The sequence below is a fragment of the Oncorhynchus nerka genome, linkage group LG9a (assembly GCF_034236695.1).
Source record: "Oncorhynchus nerka isolate Pitt River linkage group LG9a, Oner_Uvic_2.0, whole genome shotgun sequence".
Lineage (NCBI taxonomy): Eukaryota > Metazoa > Chordata > Actinopteri > Salmoniformes > Salmonidae > Oncorhynchus > Oncorhynchus nerka.
In genome coordinates this window covers 54,022,862-54,042,339 of record NC_088404.1, presented here as the reverse complement: position 1 = coordinate 54,042,339, position 19,478 = coordinate 54,022,862, and the positions used below count along the sequence as shown (strand labels likewise).

General features: G+C 42.2%; 1 protein-coding gene across 1 annotated transcript in view; it reads left to right on the top strand.

Annotated features, from left to right (window-relative positions):
• Positions 1-19,478, top strand: part of map1ab (microtubule-associated protein 1Ab) — a 71,575-nt gene that overhangs the window by 12,065 nt on the left and 40,032 nt on the right.

The window sequence follows — 19,478 nt, the reverse complement described above, 5'->3', positions numbered from 1 at the left end:
TTATCAAACGAAACAAATCCTGAAACCATGAAAATGGACATGTTGACCGATGAGTAAAGTATTTTGCTCAATTATTTTCAACTGAAAGAAATGCTGCACTTATTAACCAAGGACTTTTTAAAAATTCCAGTCAAAAGAGAAGATTGTCAGAAATACTGTGGCCTACCATTACTATACCTAGCTCCATTTCTTGCCACTCTCATGTATGCCATGTATCCCATGTATCCTCATGTATCCCTTGTATCTCATGTATCCCATGTATCCCATGTATCTCATGTATCCCATGTATCTCATGTATCCCATGTATCCCATGTATCCCATGTATCCCATGTATCTCATGTATCCCATGTATCTCATGTATCCCATGTATCCCATGTATCCCATGTATCTCATGTATCCCATGTATCCCATGTATCTCATGTATCCCATGTATCTCATGTATCTCATGTATCCCATGTATCCCATGTATCCCATGTATCTCATGTATCCCATGTATCTCATGTATCCCATGTATCCCATGTATCTCATGTATCCCATGTATCCCATGTATCTCATGTATCCCATGTATCCCATGTATCTCATGTATCCCATGTATCCCATGTATCCCATGTATCTCATGTATCCCATGTATCCCATGTATCTCATGTATCTCATGTATCCCATGTATCCCATGTATCTCATGTATCCCATGTATCCCATGTATCTCATGTATCCCATGTATCCCATGTATCTCATGTATCTCATGTATCCCATGTATCTCATGTATCTCATGTATCCCATGTATCCCATGTATCCCAAACTTTGACCCGCCACCCCCCATAAAGGAGTGCTACAAAACTCGCGACCACGCACGCACAATCGCTGTGCAAATGTAGCCTGTCATTACAGGCAAAAACAGTGATGGATTTTCAAAACGTCGGCCTACTCTGTTTTGCCAGGCAAAACTGGAGGAAATTGAACAAGTTCTTTCTGGTCACTGATCTGGATATGCGTGCCCGCCTTTCCGCGCCAATGCGATGAGAATTTTGCGACCATTTGCTGGCATTGGGTTCAGAACAACAACAATGACAACAACAACAAAAAAAGTATACATTTTTGGGGACATTATACTAACACCGAAAAGGACATTCTGGAGACTGGAAACGTTGTCTGTGCACGTGCCTGAATTCTAGGGTACGGTAATAGCACTCTGGTGCGAGGCGAGGTGACTGGCCAGGTACTCTATGGAGACTTGGGTCCTGTTCAAATGCTTTTGAAAAAACATCCTTCCTCCCTCACTTCCTTCAGGACCTCACTGATCTATGAACGATTAGGGTATACGGGAACGACGAGACACGAGACGTTTGTAGTATCCCCCTATTGCTGTCACCAATCCAGCCTTTTCAGGTCTGTGATTAAATGAAATGAGGATGGAGGTAAGGATGCATTTCTTTAATGTTGGAAGAAGTCTATTACCTCATTCACCTTGAACGTTAGACATAATCCCTGTACCTGTTGCCTTGGAATAATGATAGTAATCCTTACTTACTTCATTCATCTTTGTCACATAAAATGAGCTGTGAAACACGATACTAAGGGTTTGAGACTGCGATTTGAATTCATTGCATTGAAGATGAGCCCCACTTTGCTACAGTAGACATGTTATAGACACACCAACATTTCTTAGTCCTGTGATGGTGGTTGACATTTCTGCGTGGTATCCAGGGGCTTGACAGGCATCCCATAGCCTCCACATTCTTCATTGCTTTATCTTTTGGGGCTGCAGGTAGCTTAGTGGTTAGAGCATCGGGCCAATAACCGAAAGGTTGCTGGATCGAATCCCCGTGCTGACAAGGTGAGAATCTGTCGTTCTGTCCCTGAATAAGGCAGTTAACCCACTAGGTTAACGTGAATTAAGGCTGTCACTGTGAATAAGAATTTGTTTTTTAACTGACTAAATAAAGGTTAAATAAAAAAATATATATATAATCACCATGGTTATTATTGGGGAGCTGTGTCAGGGGCAGGGGTACTGCAGAGTCAGGTTTTAGAGAGAGGGGAGGAGAGTAAATTCCCTGCCAGGTAACTTGAGAGCACACACACACAAACAAACTACAGGATAGATTATTACACTGCACCGACAGTAAGTGCTGAGCCGTATCAGAGCAAGCAGAAATGACACAGCATTCCTTCGAGAGGATAAACATCCAGAGGACGTTCTATCTTAAAAGAATGCTTCTTTTTATAGTGGTGTAACTTTTTTTTTCTCGGTTTCAACCGTTCCGTGTTTCCAGGTCGCTTCAAGGTGTCGAAAGCGTTGCTATGGCTACCAAATGCACACAGACATGGTGCTGCATAAAGCCATCTGCTCTATCAGTGACCCTGTGTCCTGCTTGTGTGGGCAGCTTCGATCTATTCTTAGTGATCTAGTATCCCAGGACCATTGCTCTTAAGAATCTCATAACATATGTGGATATGTGCTGTAATTGAATGTGAATTTAAAAAAAAAAAGATGTGGTTTCCAAGGGAACAATGAAAGGTTTTACAAGCCCTTTAGTAGTAATTGACTTCAATGGAAGCGCGAAACTGGACTTGACACAACAGTGGTGATGAGGTAATGGACCATGCAGTCACTTCTCACTACTTTTTTGTTTGACATTCAAACAGCTAGGTTTCCCACTTAGCTCTGGCTTCGATTTCATCGATTCGTGCTCTTTGCAGAAACGGAATGAATGCAGAATAGTCAGAACATACGACACATCCAATGGCTTTGTGCAGTTGCTCACGTCAATAATTATGGGTTTATTCTGTCAACGCTGAGGTTTGAAACACTAGCACAATAAAGGGTTGAAAAATGGTGTGTTCATAACCGAGCTTGTGGTTCTCATTTTAGACCACCTCTGCATTACTTCATGCTGGTCCTCCAGGCAGAAATGGGGGTGAGCGAGGCCACCGTTCCCAGCCAAGGGCACTCGAGAGCGAAATCAGATTGTGCTGATTCTGAGCTTTGTGGTGGAGACAAAGGGACTGCTGGTTCTCTGAGGCAGCTCAGGTTGAGTGAGGCTGGGGCTGCTTTGGAGGGCCGGGGATGGCTGGGATGGGGGGGGGGGGGGGGGGGTGGCTGGGGCTATCAATTGCACTCCTCTGTTCAGCATTAGATAGGCTACAATGCAGATCAATGGCACTGAATGATGAGGGAAATTCAACACCTGCATTGCAGAAATAGATAATGGGATCATGTTGCTCAAAGTCGATGGAAAGACACAACTCAGCCCTGGAGCAAGCTCAAATGGAGAAACTCCATAAAAAATATTTCTAGGTCCAGGAAGCTTAATCTGTGTCCAGGAAACCGGTTTGAGTGTGTCAAGAACTGCAACGCTGCTGGGTTTTTCCCGCACAACAGTTTCCTGTGTGTATCGAGAATGATCCACCACCCAAAGGACATCCAGCCAACTTGACACAACTATGGGAAGCATTATGCTGCTGTTCCAGTTTCAACTGACCTGAGCCCTAGGACCATGCCCCAGGACTACCTGACATGATGACTCCTTGCTGTCCCCAGTCCACCTGGCCATGCTGCTGCTCCAGTTTCAACTTCCACCTGACTGTGCTGCTGCTCCAGTTTCAACTGTTCTGCCTTATTAGTATACGACCATGCTGGTCATTTATGAACATTTGAACATCTTGGCCATGTTCTGTTATAATCTCCACCCGGCACAGCCAGAAGAGGACTGGCCACCCCACATAGCCTGGTTCCTCTCTAGGTTTCTTCCTAGGTTTTGGCCTTTCTAGGGAGTTTTTAATAGCCACCGTGCTTCTACACCTGCATTGCTTGCTGTTTGGGGTTTTAGGCTGGGTTTCTGTACAGCACTTTGAGATATCAGCTGATGTACGAAGGGCTATATAAATACATTTGATTTGATTTGATTGGATTTGTGTCAACATGGGCCAGCATCCCTGTGGAACTCTTTCGACACCTTGTAGAGTCCGTGCCCCGATGAATTGAGGTTATTCTGCGGGCAAAAGGGGGTGCAGCTTAATTTTAGGAAGGTGTTCCTAATGTTTTGCACACTCAGTGTATGTGACACCTGTTGTCAGCCGTGTGGCCTTGAAGCCTTAAGCCTATTGAAACTGTGTGTCATTCATGTGTCTCTTTGAAGCCTGTGTTTTCTTTATTTTAGCAAAATGTTTCATTTGTTCCATAAAGGATCACCCAAGCGCATCCCAAATGGCACCCTATTCCCTAAATAGGGCCCTGGTCAAAAGTAGTGCCTCATAACCCTCACCTTAACCATTTTAAACGGGATCCTTGGGACGTCCGAACTCTGAGGTGACCCCATTGAAGTTTAAAACGGTTAAGGTTAGGGTTAGGTAAGGGTTATGGTAAGGGTAGAAGTTAAGGTCAGGGTTTAGTGTAGGGACATCCCAAGGAACCCTTATTGCACTAACCTTTCCAATGTCTGGTCCTTTTAGTGCAGTCTTCCTGACTGACTTCTTCAACACTGTACGTTACTTAAATGAGCTTGGAGTTTGAACACTCAGGTGTCGGATGGTAGAAGTGCAGCAGCGAACCCCCATGATTCGCCTCCTCGGTTGTAAAGGATGTCTGCAGCGAACCCCCATGATTCGCCTCCTCGGTTGTAAAGAATGTCTGCAGCGAACCCCCATGATTCGCCTCCTCGGTTGTAAAGATTCGCCTCCTCGGTTGTAAAGGATGTCTGCAGCGAACCCCCATGATTCGCCTCCTCGGTTGTAAAGGATGTCTGCAGCGAACCCCCATGATTCGCCTCCTCGGTTGTAAAGGATTTCTGCAGCGAACCCCCATGATTCGCCTCCTCGGTTGTAAAGGATTTCTGCAGCGAACCCCCATGATTCGCCTCCTCGGTTGTAAAGGATGTCTGCAGCGAACCCCCATGATTCGCCTCCTCGGTTGTAAAGGATGTCTGCAGCGAACCCCCATGAGTCGCCTCCTCGGTTGTAAAGGATGTCTGCAACGAACCCCCATGATTCGCCTCCTCGGTTGTAAAGGATGTCTGCAGCGAACCCCCATGATTCGCCTCCTCGGTTGTAAAGGATGTCTGCAGCGAATTTTGTGCCTCTCTGCATTTTCTACATTTTGCTCCATCCGTTTATTCATTTTGCCATCTGTACTTGACACTCACAAACAATGAACATACTCACACACAGCATCAAGGGTGTGTATCATACACGCACGCACGCACGCACTCACACACATACACACTTTCTCCCTCCCACTGACGGACCTAAAAATGATTTGACCGCAATGATGTGCAGTATCCTTTCTGGTCGTCTCTAACACATCCCCCTCTAACACCCAGTGGAGAAGCAAGGCATGAGGCGTGGATTACCGTCAGCAATTTACTCTGATTAAGTCCTTCTAGGCTTAGTTAAGTCACTGATACACACAGAGGTGCGTAGGCTGAACCTCACATGGGGAGTATCGATGGTGCTCACCGGGTTCCCATCAACAGAACTGACTCAATATCCACCGAAACTATCAAACAAACCACTCTTCTATCCTTCAACTGTTTTGTTTTTCCTGGTCATTTTATTCTCAGTCAGTAATGGTACAAACAGACAGAGTCTGCATCCTAAATAGCACCCTATTCCCTATGAAGTGCATAACCTTTGACCAGTGCACTATAAAGGGAACATGGTACCATTTGGGAAGCAACCGGTTACTTCTTCCCAGAACACAGAGATCATTCAGTGTTAATTGGGGCTAGGTGCAGTGGGCTATGGGAAATGAGGGCGGATGTGGGCTTCAATGCCCAAAAGGCCTATGGGTTACTTTGTAGTGAGGCCGTTTATTATTTCTGTGAAAGGGGGATATGGGAGGAAAGCAAGAGAGCGGTGGGATCGTAAAGCAGCTGTAATCGCCATATCGAACTTCCTCCCCAACACGATCCACAGGTGGAGAGGAGGAGGAGGCGAGATGACCTGGGATAGTGTGTGTGTTTGTCAGATACGGTAAGCCACAATCAGATGGATTCATATGAGACAGTAATGCTCTGTAAAATGAATTAGATCATTAGATGAGAAGGTTCCCAAATGATAACACAGAACATGTGGTAAGAAATGATAGGATATTAAATCAAATATATTTTACTTTTATGCGCCATTCTTTATCTTAGGTTGGCGCAACAAAAAGACAAAATGTCAGAAAATTCACTGCACAATATCCCCTCCAATTCAATAATAATAAAACATTTTAGTACAGTGATGCCAAAATTGACTTTACGACTTCAAAGTAACCTCTTAAAAATGTATGTGAAAATTCATACATTGTGTGATATGACAGAGGTTAGAGGCGGCTTGAGGGTAGTGGGTAGATGATAATTAATAAGATCCAGGGTCAATGGTTCCAATTTTCTTAGTTGCATCTATGTTCCTCCTCTTGAGTGACAGAACATTGAGCCAATCACGGCGCAACTAGAGAACACTACCAACCCCTAAGCTCTGTATTTTCCACTGGCTGCCCCATCACCACTGTGCTAGGCTGAAACACCTACATTTTGGAGCTGCCTTACTCAAGAAAGCATTTGTTTGCAAACTGATATGTGACACATATTAATGCCAAAATAACATGCAACAACCAAAGTGGGGCTCAAAACAGGAATGATGGGTCACCACTGCCTACCACGTTAAAATGTGAGTTTGAGGCAGTATAATTGTTTGAAACCTGAATGTTTTACTTGACTTCAAATAATGAGGAATGTCAATGCTTCAAAATAGCCTAGCAAAAATCCAACCATAGAAATGTGAAGACTTCCTCATGCCATTAACCAGCATTTCTCTCCTATTCTATTGGTTTTCATATCAACTTTCTTTCATTTTCCGAAAGCCAAAAATATAATCCTAGTCATATTAGCAACCCATTTCAATTGTGGCTATTAGATTCCCCGCTTTCTACATTTGGAACTGAGATTTTAATGTCTGTCACATACAGATGTAGGATCTTAATTTGAGCCAGTTTGCTACAGCAGGTAAATCATCCTGGAGTAACAAGAAATGTGAATTATTATGTAGATTTTTTGAAGGGGTTAATACATTTTTCGTAGGGCAAATCAAGTCTGATATTTGAAGGTGGATATTATAAACTTTAGAAGCCTTTTTAAACCACAAATACACAACAAGTTTGCATTTCCTGCTGTGCAGAAACATTCTCAGCAACAAAAGAGTGATCAAATTAAGATCCTACATCTGTATGAAACCGATCGCATTAGATGCGCTGTTTAGAGCAGTGTTTTCATACAAATTTCATTTTGGCAAATGTTTAAAAAATTACGTTTTATTAGCCGCTTCATTACAGCAGTTGCATGTTCAATAATAGGCTATATAGCCTTTTGACTGTAAAGCATTAAACACACTGAGAATCTGACTGCTGATAAACTGCCAATAGGTACTTATCACAGTAGGAGGCTGTTCCTTCTCTCGGTAGAACCTGCTGCGTGCCAACCTGGTACTGACGAATCTGCATTTCTACTTGTAGAATGCTCGGCAGTGGCCGACAACTTGACTTTGCACCAATCAGAGAGCACGAACCTCCACGTGGGGGAGCCAACTGGAGTGACAAGAAAAAGGACAAATAATATCTCTTTTTCCGGTCTAATCCACCCTTTTCATCAGATTTGTTCTAACTAAAACAATAAAGCTGCATAAAACATATATTTTTTTTCAAGCCTTTACACCTTTTACGTCTAGCTAGGGAATTTTGTGCTTCAAGAAGGATGTTTTGTCCTTACGTTTGGATGTGCACTAGCTTATTAGTTAGCTAGTTCATGTGAACTTTCTAACTAAGCCAGGCAGTCACACACACATGATAAGAAACGAATGGGGTGGTACGTGAAGCACAATGCACAACAACAATACATGCTTTCTCCCCAGTCTGAAGTCCTCAGCGCTCTGGGGCAGGTTTTCATCAAGGATCTCTCTGTACCCTGCTCCGTTCAACAAAATGTGGTAAGAGTGAAGGAGTCGGAATACATTCCGAATGTATTGTATTAATGATCTAACAGCAACAACAAGTAATCAAGCCTTAATCACATTGATTGTCAAAGTTGAAGCTTTATTAGAAATGTTTATGACTGACTATGGTAAATGTTATGTCTTACGAAGCTGTTATAAAGACTTCATGAACACATACGGGGGGTACAGTAAAGTGTTAAATACTATATAGTAAAATACCCATAAATACTATATAGTTACTTATTCAACATGTTTAACAAGCATCCAGGCTGTTCTTCTTCCTGTTTATACCCTTTTGTCTTTCTAAATCTTCAAGTCAGACCCTAGTGGTAGAGCACTGCTTTATAACAATGTGTGATAGAGTCATCAAGAGGTCCTGAGACACTTCCATGTTCTATAACCGACACTTCCTGGTTCTGTTACCGACACTTCCTGGTCCTCTTAGTGCCCTGCGATTCTGTGCAGCCCAGTTCTCTGACCTCATTTAGGGCCCTGAAACTGGCTTCTGCTTCTTGTCATTGCCATTAATTACCCTGCTAGCCCCAGGGGTTCTGACTGGGTCACCCTGCACTCTGAGTCTCCCTGAGTAGTAGCCCAGGTTGAGCTGTGGGTTACTTTTTTGGAGGAATGGTAGTGTTTTGATAGTCGGAGTTAACCTTGTTACACATGTGATTGTGAACACCCCTTACACTTACGTGTGGTACCCACTTTTTCCTGTGACTCACACACACACACACACACACACACACACACAATTCAAACAAATGAAATTGTATTGGTCACATACACATGGTTAGCAGATGTTAATGCGAGTGTAGCGAAATGCTTGTGCTTCTAGTTCCGACCGTGCAGTAATATCTAACAAGTAATCTAACAATTTCACAACAACTACCTTATACACACAAATGTAAAGGAATGAATAAGAATATGTACATATTAATATGTGGATGAACGATGGCTGTGCGGCATAGGCATGATGCAGTAGATGGTATAGAGTACAGTATATACATGAGATGAGTAATGTAGGGTATGTAAACATTATATCAAGTGACATTGTTTAAAGTGACGAGTGATACATTTATTACATCCAATTTCTAATTATTAAAGTGGCTAGAGATTTGAGTCAGTATGTTGGCAGCAGCCACTCAATGTTATTGATGGCTATTAACAGTCTGATGGCCTTGAGATAGAAGCTGTTTTTCAGTCTCTCGGTCCCAGCTTTGATGCATCTGTACTGACCTCGGCTTCTGGATGATAGCGGGGTGAACAGGCAGTGGCTCGGGTGGTTGTTGTCCTTGATGATCTTTTTGGACTTCCTGTGACATCAGGTGGTGTAGGTGTCCTGGAGTGCAGGTAGTTTGCCCACTGTGATGTGTTTTGCAGAACTCACTACCCTCTGGAGAGCCTTGCGGTTGTGGGCGGAGCAGTTGCCGTACCAGGCGGTGATACAGCACCGACAGGATGCTCTCGATTTTGCATCTGTTAATGTTTGTGAGTGTTTTCGATGACAAATTTCATCAGCCTCCTGAGGTTGAAGAGGCAATTTTGTGCCTTCTTCACCACACTGTCTGTGTGGGTTGACCATTTCAGTTTGTCCGTGATGTGTACGCCGGGTAACTTAAAACTTTCCACCTTCTCCACTACTGTCCCGTCAATGTGGATAGGGGGATGCTCCCTCTGTTGTTTCCTGAAGTCCACAATCATCTCCTTTGTTTTGTTGACGTTGAGTGTGAGGTTATTTTCCTGACACCACACTCTGAGGGCCCTCACCTCCTCCCTGTAGGCCGTCCCATCGTTGGTGGTAATCAAGCCTACCACTGTAGTGTCATCTGCAAACTTGATGATTGAGTTGGAGGCGTGCATGGCCACGCAGTCATGGGCGAACAGGGAGTACAGGAGAGGGCTGAGAACGCACCCTTGTGGGGCCCCAGTGTTGAGGATCAGCGGGGTGTAGATGTTGTTTCCTACCCTCACTACCTGGGGGCGGCCCGTCAGAAAGTCCAGGACCCAGTTGCACAGGACGGGGTCAAGACACACAGGCACATTCGCACTGCAAACGAGTCCGTAAAAATAGCCATTATTTGAATGGAGGATGAAGAGTTGCCAGCTTCCATTACATGTCAGTAATATCTAAACCAACAGAACATGGCCTTGCACTTGACTTCTCTATTTCCACCTCCCTGCACATTGGGTTGACTTGTGCTCTCCAGGAAGCGTTTTTGCTCTACTACAGTGCATTACAGCTAAGCAGGAGGTGAGAAAGAGTTTACAGGGCTACAAATTGAGAAAGGGAAGTCAAAATGAGATACACAGGAGTGCATACTGTAGGGAGAATCCAGTGAACATTGTAAAAGGCTAACAATGGGCTGACATTAACTATGAGTATAAGGCTTATGCCGATAAATTATAGGCTGTGCTCAAAATGGCACCATATTCCCTACATAGTGCTACACTAGGAAGGTAATAGGGTGCCACCCACTATACAGAAAAAAGGGTGCTATTTGGGAAATAGGCATATGCTACCGCACGGAAGTACTCAATGGCCCATAGTCACTAGCTACAGTACATCCAATCTGCTGCTGCTATGCTAATCCAATAGCAGTAAAATGCAGTGTCATCATGGTGGACTGACTGTCCGTTAATCCCATTTACACTCACCAGGCATATTAGCGCACGCTAACTCTCCCAATGGGAAGAGTGGTGTAATAAAATAGTCAGCGTGTAAATGTCGAGTCATATTTCAGAAATGTTGCTGGGGTCTCATTCTGTAAGGTTTAATTTTCTTTCGCTGAGGTTTCACTGAAAATGTTTCAGAAAGAGCAATACATGGATCAAGGTTTTTGCCAGCGTCCATTTTTCATGTTCTACTCTCGACAGTTCAAGTAGTCTCTCGGAGGTACAGTCTCTCCCTGTACTCACCCACAGAAATAGGTGGAGTGTTTTTATCTGTTGTGGGGAACTGTAGAAAGTATATTGAGAATGGTGAGGTTTTGCAAGGTAAGAGTATTCTCTTTGGTGACAGATATTTAGCATCTCAGATTAAAGACTCAGACAGCGCTTCGGCACAGCGGGGTATGGATCCTTGTGATTTGACCATTTCTTGAGCCAGCAGGAGAGGGTGAGTGGATATCTTAGAAACCCAGGAATGATCTTTGGTGCAGGGCTAATGGCCAATTACGGAGCATACTGTATCAGTTGTTTACATATTTTCTACTCTTTTTAAATCTCTCCCTTTTGTGGTAATTCAGTACAACATGAAAATCTACAAGACCCAAAAGCACAAGGCAATGTCACTGATTAGATTTGTTTCATGTAGACTTCATACAGTTGTGGAACCTCACAAATGTATACTATGAATGGGGGGATAAAATCCCATGATTACAAATAGAGAATCAAATAGCCAAGAGTAAAACGTGGCTTCAGGGGCACCTGGCGTGAGGGTCTGTGGTATCCTTGGGACGTCCCTACCCTAAACCTTAACCCCTAGCCTTACCCTAACCTTAACCATAACTTTTACCCTAACCTTAACCAATTTAAATTTAAACTTCAATGGGGTATGTACATCCAAAGGATCCCGGGATAGCACAGACCCTGGTGTAAGAGCACCATCTCTCCAAAACGGTGTGTATGTATGTGTGTGCGTGTGTGTGCACACATCATGCATTATTGAAGCAGATGTTGAATTATTCAAAACATTCATATTGATCTCAGGGCCTGAGAGAGAGAGAGAGAGAGATACCTAGAAAAAAGGGCAGAAAGAAAGGTGAGAGGGAGGATAGATAGCGCGAGAGAGCTAAAGCTTAGGTCAGAGGGACGACAACCATCTCATCATCCCATTGATCTCTCAGACCATTCCCACACCACACACATCAATGGTACCCTGGTGGGCCAAACAGAATCCAACCCTGGGTTGACGGGGGGCGTATCAGCCCTGGACACATACTGTAACAGAACATAGTCCATGGCAGGAATGTTTACTTTGGGGTGTGTGTGTGTTATTAGGTGAGGTCTAAAAAGAGCACTGCTGAGCAGTGAAATGTAGCATACCTTGTGAGATGTAGGTGTTAAGTTTCCCAGAGACGCTGATCTTGGGCCAGTTTTGCATTCCCACCAATAATGGTTAGGTTAGGATTGGGGAAGGGGAAGATGATCCTAGATCTGTACCTAGGGGAAACTTCACTCTAATTAATTTACAAAAGAGATGCTAATGACAATGAGTTTTGGATGACCCTCAGAATTACACTGGTGCCACGTCTGACTCTGTAGCTGGCAATCTTTGGCTAAGTTCCAGATCGTCTGTAAATCAGTCATGCTGCACAAATGAATGATTTAATGCAGCGTCAACTACATTGCATATGGGGATCAAATGACAAAATCATATTGATGTGGTTAATTACATGTTAAACATCTTAAGCCTGTTGCATGCTTCCCAGTCTAAACATTTTGCGTATATGACAGAATTGTGTGAAGTTTTTGTTTGTTTTGGACTAACGTAGCAAAATGTGGAAAAAGTCAAGGGGTCGGGATATTTTACGAATGTAAAGTATATATACAGTTTGGACACACCTACTCATTCCAGGGTTTTTCTTTATTTTGACTATTTTCTACATTGTAGAAGAATAATGAAGACATCAAAACTCCGAAATAACACATATGGAATCATGTAGTAACCAAAAGAGTGTTAACCAAATCAAAATATATTTTAGATTCTTCAAAGTAGCCACCCTTTGCCTTGATTGCAGCTTTGCACACTCTTGGCATTCTCTCAACCAGCTTCATGAGGTAGTCACCTGGAATGCATTTCAATAGAGATGCCTTGTTAAAAGTTCATTTGTGGAAGTTATTTCCTTCTTAATGTGTTTGAGCCAATCAGTTGTGTAGTGGTGGTATACAGAAGATAGCCCTATTTGTCAAAAGACCAAGTCCATATTATGGCAAGAACAGCTCAAATAAGCAAAGAGAAACGACAATCCATCATTAGTTTAAGTCATGAAGGCCAGTCAATCTGGAACATTTCAAGAACTTTGAAAGTTTCTTCAAGTACAGTCGCAAAAACCATCAAGCACTATGATGAAACTGTCTCTCATGAGGACCGCCACAGGAAAGGAAGACCCAAAGTTATCTCTGCTGCAGAGTATAGGTTCTTTGAAGTTACCAGCCTCAGAAATGGAGGCAAATAAATGCTTCACATAGTTCAAGTAACAGACATCTCAACATCAACTGTTCAGAGGAGACTGTGTGAATCAGGCCTTCATGGTCAAATTGCTGCAAAGAAACCACTACTAAAGGACACCAATAATAAGAAGAGACTTGCTTGGGCCAAGAAACAAGAGCAATGGACATTAAAACCTGTGGAAATCTGTCCTTTGGTCTGATGAGTCCAAATTTGAGATTTTGGGTTCCAACCGCCGTGTCTTTGTGAGATGCAGTGTAGGTGAACGGATGATCACCACGTGTTTTTTTTGCTAATTTATTGAAAATGAAGTATTCACACCCTCAAGTCAATACATGTTAGAATAGCCTTTGGCAGTGATTATAGCTGAGTCTTTCTGGGTAAGTCTCTAAGATCTGTGCACACCTGGATCGTACAATATTTTCACATTCTTTTTAAAGTTATTCCAGCTATGTCAAGTTGGTTGTTGATCATTCCTAGACAGCCATTTTCAAGTCAAAACTGTAACTAAGCCACTCAGGAACATTCAATGTCATCTTGGTAAGCAACTCCAGTCCTGGTGTTTAAGGATTTTGCCTGTGCTTAGCTCTATTCAAAAAATTTTTTTATCCTAACAAGCATACCCATAACATGATGCAGCCACCACCATTCTTGAAAATATAAAGAGTGGTACTCAGTGATGTGTTGTATTTGCCCCAAACATAACGCTTTGTATTAAGGACATTAAGTTAAAAAAAAATTGCCACATTGTTTTCCAGATTAATTTAGTGCCTTATTGCAAACAGGGTGCATGTTTTGGAATATTTGTATTCTGTACTGGCTTCCTTCTTTTCACTCTGTCATTAAGGTTAGTATTGTGGAGTAACTACAATGTTGTTTATCCATCCTCAGTTTTCTCCTATCACAGCCAATAAACTCTGTACCTGTTTTAAAGTCACCATTGGCTTCATGGTGAAATCCCTGAGTGGTTCCTTCCTCTCCGGCAACTGAGTTAGGAAGGACGCCTGTATCTTTGTAGTGACTGTGTGTATTGATGCACCATCCACAGTGTAATAACTTCACGATGCTCAAAGTGATATTCAGTGTCTGACTTATTATTATTTTTTCACCCATTGGAAAACCTCCCTTGTCTTTGTGGTTAAATCTGGGTTTGAAATTCACTGCTCGACTGAGGGACCTTACATATGTGTGGGGTAGTCATTCAGGTAGTCATTCAAAAATCATTTTAAACACTATTATTGCACACAAAGTGAGTCCATGCAACTCATTATGTGACTTGTTAAGCACATTTTTACTCCTGAACCTATTTAGGCTTTGTCATAAGAAAGGGGTTGAATACTTATTGACTCAAGGCATTTCAGCTTTTCATTTTTAATTCATTTGTAAAAATGTGTGATGAACATGATTCCACTTTGACATTATGGGGTATTGTGTGTAGGTCAGTGACACAGAATCTAAATTGAATAAATGTTACATTTAGGCTGTAACAACAAAATGTGGCAAAAGTCAAGTGGTGTGAATACTTTCTGAATTGCACTATATATATTGTAGGATTTGCGTTTTTAGGATGAGTTGGTGGTGCGGACAGGGCCGAATTGTTGTCCCAGTTCGACCCTGTCTTACTCACCAGAATGTTTTGTGCTTAGTCTTAGCAGTGGAAGAGTTAAAGCTGGTGCAATATGTGAGTCGCATAGCGCCCCTCACTGGCCCCAAAAGTCGTAGCTGAACCATAGGCGGCTGGTGGCTGCAGATGATGTTGCCGCATCCCGTTCCGCTTTGCCACAGGCCTGCATTCGTATCCAAATCTGCCAATCTTCTCTCCAACCCCTCCCTCCCTCGTCCTCCTCCTTCTCACCCCGCCCGCGCGCCTGACGCGCACACCACCAATGCTCCTCTCTGGTTTCTAGACACACGACTCTACGCTTAAGTGGCTCGGCATCGGTAACGGTATGTAAATCTGTCTATGACAAGTAATCCTGGCAAATCGGTTTTACATAAAATATGCCGAATGATTAGGCTATATGTTCAGCCGTTCCTAAAATGGAGTCCGTTATCCTTATGTTTGCATGGAATTGATCAATGGTAGACTATATGTGTACCGATAGACTTGTGACGTAGAGTGACTGGCTCCTCTCCCTTTATCCTCAGATGACTGCATTACATTTCAATGTATTTCATCAGAAACAATGTGAGCCCATTTTTAGACGCATCTGATTTATCCACCGTATTCCCGTGTACAGGTTTACTTTTTAACTCACATTTAATTCTTATTGTTTGAATAGCATATTTGCCGTGACAGTAATTTGTTGAAAAAAAATGCCAGACAGTACTAAGTCATTAAATAATCAGACACTCATTTAAACCTACCTTGACATATGGGAGAGCGGTACAGAACGCTCAGGTGACGGAGTTTAACCACTCTTTGCCTCGTCCAAAGTAACTGGATTAATGCACTATGAAGTGAAGATTACACACGCGCATGTGGCATAATTCGTTTTAATATTGAACTGTATCAGGTTTAAAAAATGTAGCCGTGGTATTCATTAAGATGTAGAATTGAATATATTGAGATAGGAATGCAATTAAATCGGCGCAATAGAATGCTGGTTTGTTTCCACTGGGCGCCTTAGAGCTGTAGTTCGATTCGTTCCGCTCGATTGGATGATATATGTTATTTTAACCGCGAGTGGGCGTGATATGGATACGTTGTTGAGAACGACGTTACGTGTATTTACCTCTCCGTACATCGAGGACAATATTGAGAATCAAAACAAGCACGCACAAACGTCCCTCTAAACTCCCAAATAGACTATAATAAAGTTTACGTCACTTAGGAATGGGTGCATTTTCTAAAGATGTTAAGATCATTCATCGTAAACTGGAAGAATTAGTCTCGTTTGTCAATGTCAGAAATGTTGGTACTGATTTTCTTTGTTCAGCTATTGCCTAGGGCAGCATGCTTTCTGTGTTATTGTGAATGTTGTAAAGAAACGTGTCATGAAGATTATTTGTTCTGCTGTTTAATACGATGTGATTAGTACATTTTTCTTTGAGATTCTGTAGCAATGTTGTTACCTATGGATACTAGTGTTGTGCTGGGTGAATTGGGACTGTCCCAGGCCTCCAGTGACTCAGCAATGGTCTGTGTGACTCAGACGCAGCCTGTGTGTGTGTGTGCGTGTGCCTGCTTGCCCTGCCGACTGTACGACCAGTGATGATGAATGGAAATACTGATAAACAGAGGAATATCAGGGATGAAAGAGGGATTCAAATGATGTTAGCGAATTGATAGGATACTGCATTCATTCATTCTCCTTCTGTAATTTAATGAAAGTTTATGTAAATGAATGAATTAGCCATTAGTATGACTGTAAAGTGGAGGGGCTACCATTGGGATTTATTTTATTTTATTTTTTTACAATAAAATAATCAGGCTCGCAGGCACAAATTTTGGGGTAATGCTTTGAATCCCAACGAAGAACAACTTGAACATAATGTAGCTTTCTCACCCACCAGAGTCAAGTGAAAGTGCACCAGTTTGACAGTCAGCTAAATGCTTTTGTGGGCAAAAGTCAAAGCTAATGTGCATTAGATAAACCTGTTTGGGTGCTTTCTAGGAGCTAGCCATATCAGTCGTAGCCTATAGCATTTCATCGAGCTTTGTAGAGCTATTGGCTAGCTTAGCAAGGATAGGTTTAGCCTGAGGCTACTGTGTTGAGTCACACTGTCGTTGCTACCCACTGTTCAACCCACACAGCCTACATACACTTTACTAGGATAAATGCTTTGTTTCCTGATAGGGTTATGGTCATTTGAGCAGATATGTAGACTGGACAATGGTCTGTAGGAAAAACAAGACACGTGTTCTGGTGTGCTTTGGGAAGGCTTTGGGCTCAATTCAATCTGAATCGCTGTAGTTAAGGCAGTTTAAATGTAAAGGTAATTTCCAGTTGAGACGTCATGTGCCAATTTGACCGTGAATGGCAATGTTCCCGCATCATTGCCTTTAAATTTCAATCGCGCTATAGCGCTGAACTTTTGCGATACAGATTGAATCAAGCCCTTTGGTTGTCAATTTCATGACGCAACCTACAAGGCAAATAGAGCCATTTGCCATAGCTGTAGGCAACATAGATTATGGAGTGTGTTGCCGTTTTATTTACGTTCCCATTCATTCAATTCGCATTACCAGGTTTATAGGAAATTTTGTGATTTAAATAACCATATCCATAAAAATCTATCTGGCCATTCCACATCCATAGACATAAGCTTAATAAACAGTAGTGGTCTGCCAAAGCATTCTGGTTGAAACTGGCAGACAGGCACGATCAGGTGATCCAACTTCATCCGCTTTAAATACATTTCTAATTGAAGGACGTTGCGATTACCGTCGTCATTATGCGTGTATAATTTGCTACAACGACTTACTTAATAGTTTCAAATCGATGGAGTCTTAGCCCTAGTTCAAACACCACTACCTCACTTTCTATTTGGAAGAGCGGGGATTGAGTGCTGTCTGAAACATTGCAGTGTGCCTCGCCAGACTTTTGATGATACTTTCGGAACCTCTGCCGCTCATTGTGCGTGGTGCGGGTGAACTAGCCTCTGTTTCATGCATCACACCGGAACAGTTCTTCCACTGTCGGGAGAAATGGTAATAGATATTAATATATGTTAATTGCATGCAAATAAAGGTTGGTTTGCTACCACTCCCACAAAGGAAGAACAATCAGCCTTAGATTTGCAGGTGGTCTCGTTAGAACAGACCCAGGGTATGTTTGTGTCTGCAGAAATGCTAAGGCTTATGGTTAGTCATTTTTGGTGCACTTTAAAACCAGGAAATTATGGTAAAAACCTGACTTCTCAACACAGAAGTTGAAACATTAATGACCGATGAGCTTTATATCAACATACAAATTGTTTGGCAATCTCGGCAGAAAATAGAACATTATGTTGCACATTAGGCCTAATATCGCTATTTAGTGCAATACAAATTCTGGTTTCTTTAACACGAGGTTGTTGTTATTCCTGAATTTGACCCAAAACCAACGAGGAAGTGTTGAGAACAGTATCTTAATTTCTAGTCAGTTCGTCTCGCCATAAATTTAGCGTCTGGACTGTGCATTATTGACTCAACAGGGTGCTTACTTCCTAATCTGTCACGATTTGGGATTGGGTTTGAAACAAAGAACCACTCTCACACCGGGATTAGGAGTGTTGGTTCATGACCTGGCTGGCAGGTTGCACGTCTGGGGGAAATATGTTTGAATTAATGTAATCACGGAGACCTTTTATTTAGATCAACTCATTTGTTGAAGAGAAGTGCAATCTATGAATAACAACAGGATTCCATGAAGGAAGCCATGCAAACAAAGAAACAAACATGCACACGCAAACACACAGACAACAATAATAACAGTAATAAGGCTCGGAATAGCTTGGCTAAAATACAATCCACCATTCAAAGATGGTCCAATGTGTGTTGCCTTTCATAACGCTGTGATTTAGTCTAGCTAGCTAGATTGCCTAGCTTGGTCTAACCAGACTGAGTACTGTGTCACCATTGTTTCACACAGCACTCGGTCTGATTTACCCTCCAAAACAGACACTGCCAAAACAATCACTATGCGGATGTTGGCTAAAGCAGATTTGATTGAATCAAGCCCTAAGTCAACCATGCGGAAGTTGCTTAATTGCTTATTCCTGTTCATATGCCCAAAGTCCGGTGAATGCATGACTCATGGTTTAGCACAGTTATTGATATGTGTGCTGGAACATATACAATTATGTTTATAATCTGAACATACAGTGTCATTAATTATATATATATATACACACAGTAGCATTCAAAAGTCTGGACACACCTATTCATTCAAGGGTTTTCTTTATTTGTACTATTTATTTCACTATAATAGTGAAGACATCAAAACGATTAAATAACACCTATGGAATCATTTAGTAACCAAAAAAAGTGCTAAACAAATCAAAATATATTTTAGATTTTAGATTCATCAAAGTAGCCACCCTTTGCCTTGATGACAGCTTTGCATAATCTTGGCATTCTTTCAACCAGCTTCATGAGATAGTCACCTGGAATGCATTTCAATTAACAGGTGTGCCTGGTTAAAAGTTAATTTGTGGAATTTCTTTCCTTCTTAATGCTTTTGAGCCAATCAGTTGTGTTGTGACAAGGTAGGGTTTGTATACAGAAGACAGCCCTATTTGGTAAAAGACTAAGTCCGTGTTATGTCAAGAACAGCTCAAATGAGCAAAGAGAAAGGACATAGTTTTATCTTCATTATCAGAGAGACAGCGGGAGTACGAGCAGTCGAACGAG